The following is a 12,967-nucleotide window of genomic DNA, read 5'->3' as shown; positions in this document are numbered from 1 at the left end:
GTACTTGGGCCTCATTAGCTGACAAAGATGTAAACATGGCTAGCATACTTCCTCAACTGATAGCTGAATTTGCCACTTTTCTCGTGCTCTCTGCTATAGCCAAGCAGATTAAAAAAGGAAGGTCATGTAATGTCACAAAGCCTGTTGCCTACAAATTTCACTGGCCATCCCCTTGGACTTTTTATGTGCTGTAAAAGTAAATATTCTTATCAGTTATTGTTTTCTTCCCTCCTTCTAACCTATCCTAGATTATTTGCCTTCTTTCTAAGATGTCAAATTGACATCGCAGGTGGAAGCAAGACTAGATAAATCAGGCTGGAGTTTGTGTTCTGGTCCAGTCTTGTTTTGAAATTAAACATGCTACAGTATAAGCAAAGAGGAGGTTAAGCCGCACTTTCCTAGCTGAGTTCTCTAACGAACAAAACAACAAAGTCTTCCTTTTCTCTCTCCCCCACCCCCATGACTCTTTTCCCACTACGTTGCATATACCCCATCAAATATTCTTTGCTAAGAACAAAACTCTTTGCTGTTAGAAGATGTTATAAATCTATTTGGCTCCATCAAAGGCAGGCCTGGTGTCCTCCAAGGCCCACCTTGACTTTATTAAGTTTGAACTGCTCCAGGGCATGTTGCTGAAACCTTTCATGTGCCCCCAGTATGAATAGCTCCTTGGTATATTTTTAATTAAAATGACGTGGCTACAGAATATACCATCTTGTTTGAAAAGGCTTGTCTTGGAGAGGCAAAACCAATACATTCATCTACTGATACAGACATTGATTTCTTCAGAGGGAGAAAACGGACATCAAACGCATCAGGTATTGGAAAAAAAAGAACTTGTGGCAATTTTGCATAGCAGCGTTGGCTAGAAACAGGGGAGTAAAAACACTCAGAAAAGCATTTGAGAAACAAACCATTTGGATTAAGTCATCAGTCACCGGCTTTAAGAGACTTGGGCTATGTACATATTAGCAGCTTAAAACACAGCGAGGTCAAACCCCACCCCACCCCGGCCACCTTCCCAGACTGCATTTCAGGTCACATTTGCACATTTTTGTACACCAGAGATGAGGCAGAAATGTCTTCACTTGGTGCACATTATTTGGTTTTCCCACACCTGCAGCTCCCCAACTCCTATTTATGAAGTTGTCATCTGCGAAGTGAATGTGGCTTTCTAATCAGATGGAAGGTAATTTGAGGGGAAAACATATCAAACAGCAGTGTTTCTCAAGAAGCTACAGGTTGTTGGTAATATTGCATATACACAGCTCCAAACACCAGCAGTGGGAGTGCACTGGTGCCAGAGTGTAAGTGGCCTTGGAACCTGCCACCTTGGAAGAAGGTAGTGCCTTTGTGATCCTTTAAATGGACACTTCCTAGAATTCTTCAACTGACCATTGTTCCTACTCCTGCCCACTAATTGTCTGCTTCAAGCCCAACTTCCTGGTACGCAGAAATCCATGCTAATATGCAGCAACAAAGACTAACGCAGACCACTAAACCCAAAATCAGTGCCACTCTAACTCTGTTACCAGAATCAAAGCAGGAAGGGAAATCCAGACTCCATGCTACAGTGTAGGTGCTCAAGCTGATCAGCATTGATTAAGGGCTAAACTAGGCATGACATTAATTGCATGAATGCAATGAAAATACTTTTCTAAAAAAATAAAAAGGTATAGCAGCTGTAGGCGAGTCCTAACATCAAGAGCTCAGAGAGTGCAGAGAAGAGCTTAACCCTTTCCTCCCCTGCCATAGTCTGGAAAAATTGCCACCCCTGCTGCTGTTTGCAAGTCTGAACGGGATGATCACAGTGGAGAGGAAGAGCTGATGTCTCCCTCTCCTTTTCCTGTAGTCCTGATGCTGCTTGAACTCGTTCTTTGCTGCTATTAGGCATTTTTAAATGCTTTCATGTTAATTGTACTCACATTTAGTTTAGCTGGAAGTGTAACACATTCCAACCATTCATACAATCAGAGAGCAGTGTATTTATCAGCCTTCTGATGCACTCTGTCAGACATATTCTGACAATCTGGCATGAGCCTGTGTTGATTCTATCAAGTTCATTATCCTGGAGTTTTGTCACAATGGCCAATGCAGATCAGAAGATTTCTAAACCTTAGTGAGGTCAAACATTTTAAATGGTCTTTCTCAAAAAAAAAAGTCATGGGACTCATTAGTTTTTAAACTAAACCATGTTGCTGCCTCCAAAACTGAAGCAACTTCAGAAACATCCTGCTATGAGGCACAAAGACCTGCTGTCAAGCAGAAGAAGAAAGTGGGAAGCGCTGCTGTGTACACACAGGCACCTTAAAAGACGCTCTTTGTAGGCACCTGAAGGAGTTTGGATCCCAGCCATTGTGTGGAATTACTTGTATCAGAGGACTAAAAGCCTGTTATCACGGAGAGGCTGAAAAGCAGAGCTGAGCAAAAATGGCCCCCCAATTTTGCAGTCACATTTGTAGGCAGCCTAATGGGAGAGTAAGCAATTTAGGGGGATTGAAATTGGGAGGTGGGGGACTCAGTGTTGTCCTCACATCTCCCCTCCCTCAGCTCTTCACGGCAACTACCAGCTGATACCTTCATTCATACATTACTCTGCCAGGGGATTCTTGTTGGGGAGGCCCAGAGCTCAAGGGGGTGGGCAGCACGAGGGCAGGGATGAGTTTTGCCCACACCAGATTTCACCTCGACAGGGAACTTTGGACTTCGTTCTACTGAAAAGTCCATGACTGAACTCCACTCTGGGATATGGAGTGGCTAGTGGCTTGAGACAACTTCTGCTTTCTCATACTGAATATGCCAAAAATTGATTCATTTGGATTTATTTTACTGATCACATTCCTTACTTTGCACACATCCCTGGCATGGCACACCTTAGTTGATGTTGTCTAATGCACGTTTATTTCTTTTATGAGAGCTAGGCCAGCAGCTAAAACAATGCAGAACTTACAGAGACTCCCCCTGGCCAGTGGCATAGTGTGTGGCCGTGTGGCCATGACCCTGTGCCTCCACAACCGGATGATGATGATGATGATGATTCCTTGCTGTTCTGCACTCTGGCTGTGACAACCTGCCTCTTGCCTTGGTCTGTCTTCCTTCTATCGCTGAACAGCATCTCTGCCTCTTTTGGGAGCCTGTGAACTGATCCACTCAGTTGTAATGGTGGTGCATTCCTTTTGTCTTCTATTCAGGCACTTCCTAACACAGAGATGGCAGAGGGCATGCATACCTGGAAGTCATCACTATCTTTACATTGCTACGTTTACTAATCTTATTGGACTTAAATATTTCTGTGCCACTCATCCAGCATTCAATTCACTGTACAAGGTTTAAAAGTACCACTGTGAAATAAAACCGTAAAACAAAACAGCAACGACTCTTCACCAACCCAGTCACAAGGACCAACTGCTCTAGGCACCAGTTGTTTCTGGCCACCTAAATTTTTGCTCCCTTATTATAGGAGATCTGGCTTTAGAGACACCCATGATTTACCTCCTTGGTTAATTGACCGAAGCAGTGGTTCACATGTTAAGATGAATGCCTTGCAACTCTGGCCATGCCTGGAGTGCAGTTAATCATGCCTCCACTTGGGTTGAAGCAGCAGCAATGGGAATAGAACGTGTGGCTCTTGCTTAAACAGAATGGTGTGTGGCAGCTATAAGTTGATGCTGTTCCTCAGTACTCCCCAATGTGCCAACCCTGAATCAGAAACTGTCTGTAGAGCAGATGAAGACTGGGCTGGTGCATGGCACAATGCAGATTGCACGTTACCTGCACATTAGAGCATACCAGATCCTCAAATCTGTAAGGGACAGACATGGAAAATCACCTGCTGCATCCTGCAGAGAACATTAGTGTATATACAGTGGTACCAAGAACTTAATTCGTTCCGGAAGTCCGTTCTTAACCTGAAACTGTTCTTAACCTGAAGCACCACTTTAGCTAATGGAGCCTCCCGCTGCTGCTGCTGCTGCGCCGCTGCTACACGATTTCTGTTCTCATCCTGAAGCAAAGTTCTTAACCCAAGGTAATATTTCTGGGTTAGCGGAGTCTGTAACCTGAAGCATATGTAACCCGAGGTACCACTGTGTAGCTCACCAAGCTTCTGTTGACATTGTTCAGAAACTTATATCCACATAAGAAAGGAGTGGTGGAAGCCATCAGGATGGCTCCCCTTGTGGTGAGCCACTGAACTGCATGTGAATAGCTACTCAGTGGAGTACCCTCAGGCCCTGAACTGACTCTGCCCACCCAGGTTGGCCATTGGATCTTCCTGAACAGGCAGGCGCAGTCCTTGCTGTGCCAGTTGAGTCTTGCTTGAACCTATTTCTGAGCTCCGGTGTGTTCATATATTGTCCTTTGGTTCTGACCTCTAGCTTGCACCTCAATCCTGTCTTCTGTGTCCTCCAGTTCTGACTTGCTCTTCAGTCTTGACACCTGGCTTAGCTCCGTGATCCTGCTTACTGATTTTGTCCTTCGCTCCTGACTTCTGGCTCATCCCATAGTTCCTGGCCCCCAGCTCACCTCACACAGCTGCCCAGAACCGATGCTGACACATGGAGATCAGTGGCTGAATGGAATCCATGGAAGCAGGGACAATAATTAGAGCTGCTTTTTAATTTACTTATTTTTTTAAAGGAGGAATCAGAGAGAACTAGGGGCAGCGAACAAGCTGCTGAGGCCTTGGGCAACACATGGGAGCATTTTCTTTATGAGACATATTAATGCTAAAGGCAACGATAATGAATGTGCTGCACTGGAATTGATTACATGGAGCAGTAAGTGCTGTGCGCTTAGCTCATCTCAGCGCTGGATTACAGCCTAAAGAGGCCACATCTATTTAGCTTGCTGCTTAATAGTTTATGCAAATGGATGATGGTGTATGTGTGGAGACAGAGCGGGGAGTTGTGGGGAGGTGGGTGGAGAGAATTTCAACCTCACCATATCCAGATTGCAGTTGCTTACATTCTATTCTCTTTCAATGAATTTGGTGCAGGTATCAGGTCACAGGAATGTAGACTGTAGGAGGGCAGGAATAGCAAGGAGGTGATGTGGCAGATACAGGATGTCTGCCACTGCAGAACAGGAACCAAATTGTGGGTGGGGAATAGAGCCCCATTCTCTTAATGGCAGGAGTCTTGTTGGAGGCATGGGGTGGCTTGATCAATGCCATGGTGTGTAGCTGATGACTGGCTAGTAGCTCCTCACACAGGTACATTCCATTAATATCATTAGCAAGTGGCTGGAGGTATTACTGGGGTGGGTCATCAACTGTGCATCACCTACCACCATGCTTCCAGCACCCTCATCCAGTGTCTTTGGTCACAAAATATACTACCTGGTCTTATCGGCCATTGCTGTCAGAAACAGAATATGGTTACTTGTAACAGTGTTGTTCTATGCATCTATGCATTTCTATGTGTACCCAGCTGGCTATAAATTATTTGCTCAAACTGTTCTGAGCGTGAGACACATTCAGAGAACACACAGATTCAGAGGGGCCTATTGCAATACAGTATATATGATGATGATGATAGATTAGATAAATGATAGATAGATAGATAGATAGATAGATAGATAGATAGATAGATAGATAGATAGATCGATCGATCTGAATATCTATCTATCTATCTATCATCAAACATGGCTTTTAAGGCTCATTTTGCAACTCCATCTGAATTAAGGTGCCACTATTTGCCCCTACCATAGTTAAGAAGTTGGTTGACAAATATCTCTTATTTTGATTATTCCTGAGACCATCACAGGTGTCTCTTGCTTCAGAGCACTTCACTTCCATAAGTATACAGACCACAGCAGCCCCTCATTTCCTCTGTTGTACCTTAACTGTCAACTACCCAATGGCCTCTGTCCATCCCTGTCATGCCTGGCTATTGTAGGCTGCAAGAACTCTCAGCAGGCTCTGTATGATTTCTGTGTTCTGCACAGTGCCTAGCACAACACTGATACGAGATGTTAATGAGGAGAAATATAGTGAAAGCACTAGCAGACTTCAAGTGTCCTCTATGTTTTACATTTTGATTAGTCTATCAGAAGGTCTCAGTGTTGTGAAGATACTGTACCATTGTGGATTGCCAAATATATGCATACACACCCAGATGGCTGCTCTTGTGATTTTATTGCAATCATGTGAGGCCCAAATCACAAGCTCTGCAATGAAATGGTGAAGCTGTGTGCTAGTATTGTTAGGCAGCTGCTGCCCTCACACTGTCTTGCATTACCTCCTCATGCTCTGCTCCTCTTCTCCTTCTGTCCAACCAACTCATGATCTAACTGCAAGAATAGGTTATTACTATATTTTTACAAACAGGCCTTGGGAGCCACAGAATAGAATTACCAGTGACTGATTGAAAATATATATATATTGTATCTCACATAGGTATTCTCTATCACCATCATGTTTGCTGTAAATATGAAGCTATTCATGCTCTTTTGGCCACCCTTAGGAAAATACAACATAGAGACCTTGTCCAGTTTTGGCTAAAGTCAACGGAACTTTCCACTGAGAGTGCAGTGATGACATCATCAAACTTTCGGAGACAGCATTTGTCAAATGCACTCCCTGAAGCATAAGCAAAAACATGCATGATACAGCAGCCTTCCTACAACCTAGTGTCCACCAGATGTTCTGGAATACAAGCCCCATCACTTCCAGACAGCATGGCCAGTGGTCAGAGATGATAGCAGTTGTAGTCCTAAATATCTGTAGGGCGTCAGGTTGAGGGAAACTGGGTTAGAATGTTGGGTGTACACTCAGAAAACAACAAGATTTGTGGTGGTGTAATATTGGAAGCATAATCTATGTACTTTAGAATTCCGGAGAGAGTAAAGTGTGAACATTCTCTCAAGAGTTTTGCCATATGGACATTGTCTAAGGCAGACATACGTTATAATTCTTATGCAATATTTTCACAAACTTCCCAGAAAAATATATTTGTGTCTTTCAGAGGTGGGTCTATCACAGATTTGATTGTAAGAAACTCAGGTTCAATTCCTTGCTCATGCAAGAAGCTCACTGAATGACCTTGGGTAAATCATTCCTTAGACTAACCTTCATTGCAGGATTGTTAATTGTTAGTCTAATTTCCTCGGACTAACCTACATTGCAGGATTGATAAAATGAGGTCCACATGTGAGCCACCTAGGGGCAGAATAGGATGCAAACTACATAGGCAGACAGCTGGGAAATTACTTCCCCTGAACTGCAGGGAAACAGCATTTTTTCCCCAGCGTCTCCAAGTATGATTGGGAGGGACCCCGGTCTCAAATCCTGAAGTGCTGCTACCAGTCAGCATAGACAGTGCTTTGCTAGATGGTCTGACTTGGTATATACATAAAATCATATAATTCTAGAGTTGGAAGGAACCTTGAAGATCATCTAATCCAGCCCCATGCAATGCAGGAATATGCAGCCTTCAACCTTGGTGCTATCAGCATCACACTCTAGCCACCTGAGCTATGTCCAAGGCAGCTTCCTATGCTCCTATCAAATAAACAGAGCAAACTCAGTAAGAAGCCCTATTGGGAATGCATGCATTTTAATCTTTCGTGATTAGCACAGTAATCTCAGCTGCTATTTAAAATAAAATGACCAGGGCAGTTCATCAGAATAAAAAGGTGCAGCCTTGCCTTGTATGCAGGCTTTGTCCGGAGGAAATACGCTCCTGTAACAGAGAAGAGGAATCTCACGTTACTTTCTTGGGGGGTTGCCTCTGCATCTTGTGTATAGTATTTTGCATCTGACTGTAAATGCTGTATAGTGAAGAGGTGTGGGGACGGGTCCATCCACTAGATTTAGCTAATGTTTAGAAATTCAGGCTCCCAATCTTTTATCCTTGCCCGAAGGAGAATCTTGGAAGCAAACTAACAGCAGCTCCTGCACAGAGGGGGAGGGGGAAGGGGGAAGAAAAAGGCTGTGTTTAGTTAAGGACAAATTGTTCTCCTGGCATTTTTTTTCCCTCCCATTGAATTTCAATCAGGCTCATCGGAGGGAGAGAGGTACTTTGGGTCAGTATGCAACAATAAAGATGAATGCCTGCAAAGATGGATTTGTGCAGCACGCCCTTTGCTTTCCTGAGTGCCAACAGGGAAGCAGCCAGGAGCACAGACGCCTCATTAAGGGAGTTTTGCACAAGGCCAGGAGGGGGGGTCGCATTGCAGTTGAAGATGACATCACTGAGTTGGCAGCAACCAGGGTAGCGCTCCATTGCCGGCATTCGCAGTGAAGGAGATGGGCAGCTTTATTCCCCACGGTGTATCGGAGCTAATGGAGCGAGAGCATAGCTGAAACCTATTCCTCTGATAAGAATGAACGGCGCAATCCCCATCAATAAAGAGAAGACAGCATTCTTGGAATGGAGTCAAGAGAAATCGTCATCCTCAACCCAGAGAAGCGGGGGGGGGGGCGGTGTGGAGAAGATCAGTGCATTCTCAAGGTTGAAATTAAGTAAGGAGAAAATAAATACGCTTGCCTTGTCCCTGAATAAAGGGCTCCCACCAGAAGTACTTCGCATTCACCCTTCAGCAGCCAGGCTTGCATTCGGATCCTGCCAGAATGTGGATTATTCTAAAACAAATCCAAAGCATGGATAGGAGACCTATGTTCTACTGTGAGATTTGTCAGACAAGAAATGGGCTGAAAGCAAGTTTCACACTGAAGCCACAGCCTTTCGGCTTGGCTGGTGTGTGCAGGACCAGCTCTACCATTTGGTAAAGTGAGGCAACTGCCTCAGGTATCCAATGCTGTAGGGGGAGCAGTGACAGCAGCCTCCTAGCTATTGCTAGGGTTTTCCATAACCTTGAAGAACAAAGCTGTGTGTTACATGGCCAGTCCTGACTCTCCTATATTACTGCACCCTCAGGTGCAATGGAAGTTACTGTGCTGTTGCCAGTATTGAACTAAGATTCATCTGCTAGTCAGATCAGTTTTTTAAAAAGAATGAAATGGGGACAAGGGAGTGTGTCTGTGTCTCTGTGAGTATGTTTGTTCACTACTTAAGGTGAACACTGCAACACTGCAATCTGGATCTGTCTCTGAAAAGTATGATGCTCTGGAATCACCACCTTACAAGCAAAATGCCTCCCTTTGGCCTTTTAAAGCTAGATGGGATATAGCAGTGAAGCACATATGCAGCTTAGTGGAAGCGTACTGATTTGCATGTAAGAAATTCCAGGATTGACCCCTGGTGTCTCCAGTTAGGACTGGAAAAGATTATCATCTGAAACCCTGGAGAACTGATGTCAGCACATGCAGACGCAGAGACATAAGAAGAGCCTGCTGGATCAGGCCAGTGGCCAACCTATTCCAGCACCCTGTTCTCACAGTGGCCAACCAGATGCCTGTGGGTAACCTGCAAGGAAGATTGGAGCACAAAATACTGGTGGTTTCCAGCCACCAGTATTCAGAAGCATTACTGCCTCCAGCTGTGGGGGCAAAGCATAGCTTGTAGCCTTTGATAGCCCTCTCCTCCATTAATTTGTCTAGTTCTTTAGGGCAGCAATGGGGAACAAGCATCATATTCGCTGGTAGGTGAGTGCCCATCCAAACAAGTACCTACTGTTCTTGAAATCTCTCTACTGTAGATTATCTGAGCAGATTTAATTTGTATTTATAGACATGTTAGATGGCTGTCCTCAGTCCTACCCTCCTGCTTCCTAGATGTTGCATAAAGGAATTTCCAAAACAACCCCTTGCCTGCTATGGTCGTGGGGGTGAGTCCATACAGCATGCATTCAATAGCCACATGCCACATGTGTGTCACGATTGGCAATGTAGTGTTGGACGAGTGTGTGTGATCACATCTTCATATCCATGGAGAAACTGCTCCCCACCCCCAATACCTCAAAACATCATTGCTAAATCAGGAATTATTTGGCCTGTATGAAAGCACCCTTAGTTCTCCACCCCCTTTGTTTGTACAGGGCAGCACTGAGTAATTCTTTCGAAACAGGCAGTGGTTATGGTGGCAAAGCCTGGCCTTAAAATACATCTGTCTATCCTGAGCAGGGAATTAGCTTCATTATTTTGGTAAGGTGTCACTGCACATCCCTGCAGTGTTACATAAAGTAAAACAATATCAGCCAGGAAGTGCTATGTTTTCATTTGTGGTTTGTAGTGATGAGGAGGTGCAGAGATGCAGGGAAACTGGTCCACATGCCAGGAAAGGCAGAAGTGACTGTCATCACAAGCAACAGTGGTGGGATTGTTTGACAGGATAGAGAAGAACTTGCAATTCCTGGAGGCGTAGAAAGACAAGGGCTATGAAACAGGCTGGAGCAGGTCCTCTGGGAGAGTCATTTTAACTGGATGGAAAAGAAGCAGTTTTACAAAGGCACTGGAACAGTAGCATGAGAGTGACCTGATGGGTTTCGGTGGAGTGCTATCATGGTAACAACAACAAAATCCCAGACTTGTGTCACTTTCAGAACATCACTGGGGCTAGATAAGCAATCCTACAGCAGCTTCAGTTGATTACCCTGAAGGTTAAGTAGCATTTCAGGAGAACAGATTATTTCCAGTCTATGATACATGCTCCACCAAACTACTCTGCAGCTTGTCCCAATGACAGAAAACTATTTTTTCTATATAAATATAATTGAATGGGTTAATGAATTGTACTGATGAAAGATTTGAAATGGGGATGCTACTTGGATTTCAGCTAGAGCTTCAATTCCTGAAACTGTACTTCTACCCCTAGAACTGTATTCTAGCTCAAGGGCAGAACACATGCTTAAAATGCAGAAGATTCCAGTTTCAACTCCTGGCTCCTCCAGTTGAAAGGTTCAGGTAGCAGGTCATGTGCAAAGTCTTCTTTTGAGACCCTGGCAAGCTGATGCCAGTCTGAGTACACAAAATGGGGAGAGGTGGACTAATAGTTTGACTTGGTGTAAGGCAAGTCTGCTAGTGGGAGAGGTCATTTTGAGATCATTCTCTCCTTGTTTTCGGGAGTGGGGAGAACTATACGTAGGACAATGCAGGCAAAATGTTAAGAAAAAAATCAAACTCATAAATATATGTAAAAACAAACACAATTTCAGGTTATAAAATTAGCCTGTTTTGAATGCAAAACAATAATGACTCTGAATATATATACAAATAAAAAAAAATTATTTGCCATCATAATTCAGAAACTTGAGGTAGAAGACTAGCATGTACACAGTTGTTTCAAGCACAATACAGATAAAGTAAGGTGTGCTCAGTGGATGAGACTTTATCAGGACTAACTTTCTCTACGACTGAGATTAAGATGTATTTTAAAAACATGCAAACCAGTCTTTTCTGTAGGGATAATCTGTGGCAAATGTTTCTAGTGTAACAAAGTTAAAAACAAATACACAGATTTTTAAAACAATTCTGGAGGTAAACCATAGTTTGCATATAATGCAGCCACCTTGGGTTGTTAGGAGGAAGAGTGGAACAAAAATGTGATGAATTAATATGGGAAGGGGTGTAGCTCAGACATAGGGCAGATGCATGCGGAAGGTCCCAGGTTCATTCTCCAGTATTTTCAGGTAGGACTGGGAGATAAGCCATTCTGCTTGGACGCCCTGCAGGCCTGCATTGCTTTTTCAAGCAGCACAGAGCTTGCAAGGAGTCCACCCACTGCCTCTCCCTCAGCTGGCAGGCAGCTGAGGGGGAGCCTGCGGCGAGAGGCCAGCCCCATGCTGCTTTTTTGTGTCCTTCTCAACTCCCCTCTGGTGGCTGGGGGGGGTGCAGCAGCTTGGCGCCCTATGAGCACAGCCCTGGGGCCGTGCTGCTTTGGGGAGCAGTGCAGCATGCTCTGAGGTGCCTGGACTGGGGCATCACATTGGGCTCTGGCATGCCGCCCCCAAGGTAAGTGCCGCCCAGTGTGCCCCGCCCCCTACCTACGCAGCTGCGTATATAATTTAATAAATATTGGAGTGTTTGCTACTTCCTCCCACATCCTGTCTTCAGACTGTGACTGGGTGCAGACTACATCAGGCAAGCTGTTCCTTCCCACTGCCCCACACTTGCCAACAGTTATATGGCACAGTTGTTGAAGTGATCTTCTTGTCTCTTTGTTGTGCATTTACCCCGTCTATGTGAGGGTTACTGAATTAACCAACCATTTATTGCAACACTTTCCCCTTGGATACCTCCCTGGTCTGCTTTCCCATCAAGGTCAGCCTCAACATTATTGTTTGGTTGTGGGGTGTGGGTGGAATTGGATGCCCCCCCCCCCCCCCGCTGATTAGCACCTTTCTGTACAATATAAAACCGGGGCTTTTTGGCCAGCCAAAACTCACGGGAACTCAGTTCCAGTACCTCTCAGGTGGGCACCATTGCCATTATAAGAGAATAAGGGAGGCATTCATGGTGAGTTCCGTCACCTCTTTTTCTAGAAAAATAGCACTGCATAAAACCATTCTACTAACACCACCACCATGATTTTCCTTGTTCCAATGCTAGTACTTAAATAGTATGCAAGGCAGCTTTGTCTAGTGTTACACGGATGTTGCCCTGGCTCTGTGATTGTTGCCCTGGCTCTGTGATCGTAAACAGGGCAGAAGAACAGATATATATGGCCTGTCCAGAGAATGGTCTGAAGGCAAGTGTGTAGCTCAGTAAGAGATAACCATGACCAGTGTCTGTTTGGGACAATATCCGGTGACCATATGCAAGCCACTCAGAGAGAGAACATAACTCTTATATTACTCTGTATTTATATTATCTATCTGCACACACCTAAGTACAGCCACTTTATAAAATGAACCTATGAGTGCAAAATGTTATTATCTCCTTCCGTGTTTCATTCATATATGCAAGACAGGGAACACACCAAGCATTTGGTTTCTCTAGCTTTTTTCAAAGAAGGAAGTCCTGGAATTTGCAGGATGACAGGAAAATCCATAACAGTCTGCCGATTCAGTTACCCACCTACACAATATGAAGGTCTTTTAATCTTTCTCTGTTCCCAAAGCTGAACTC

At 44.4% G+C, this 12,967-nt stretch overlaps 1 protein-coding gene and 1 long non-coding RNA gene across 7 annotated transcripts in view; one reads left to right on the top strand and one right to left on the bottom strand.

The window, feature by feature from the left end:
• The window catches only part of LOC310846209 (phosphatidylinositol 3-kinase regulatory subunit gamma), a 251,809-nt gene that overhangs the window by 158,183 nt on the left and 80,659 nt on the right, over positions 1-12,967 (top strand). The gene's annotated exons all lie outside the window — the stretch shown is intronic.
• Positions 1-12,967, bottom strand: part of LOC310846295 — an 82,323-nt gene that overhangs the window by 39,648 nt on the left and 29,708 nt on the right. The window contains exon 1 of one of the 2 annotated variants that reach the window (XR_014565231.1): positions 1,926-2,420. The exons of the other annotated variant lie outside the window; for it this stretch is intronic. This is a non-coding gene — a long non-coding RNA (uncharacterized lncRNA). Of the gene's footprint in view, positions 1-1,925; positions 2,421-12,967 lie in introns of those variants that run through there. 2 annotated transcript variants of the gene reach the window in all.

Source organism: Podarcis gaigeae, assembly GCF_964106915.1.
Source record: "Podarcis gaigeae genome assembly, chromosome: 6".
In the NCBI taxonomy this organism is placed as follows: Eukaryota; Metazoa; Chordata; class Lepidosauria; order Squamata; family Lacertidae; genus Podarcis; species Podarcis gaigeae.
This window is presented reverse-complemented; position numbering and strand designations above follow the sequence as displayed.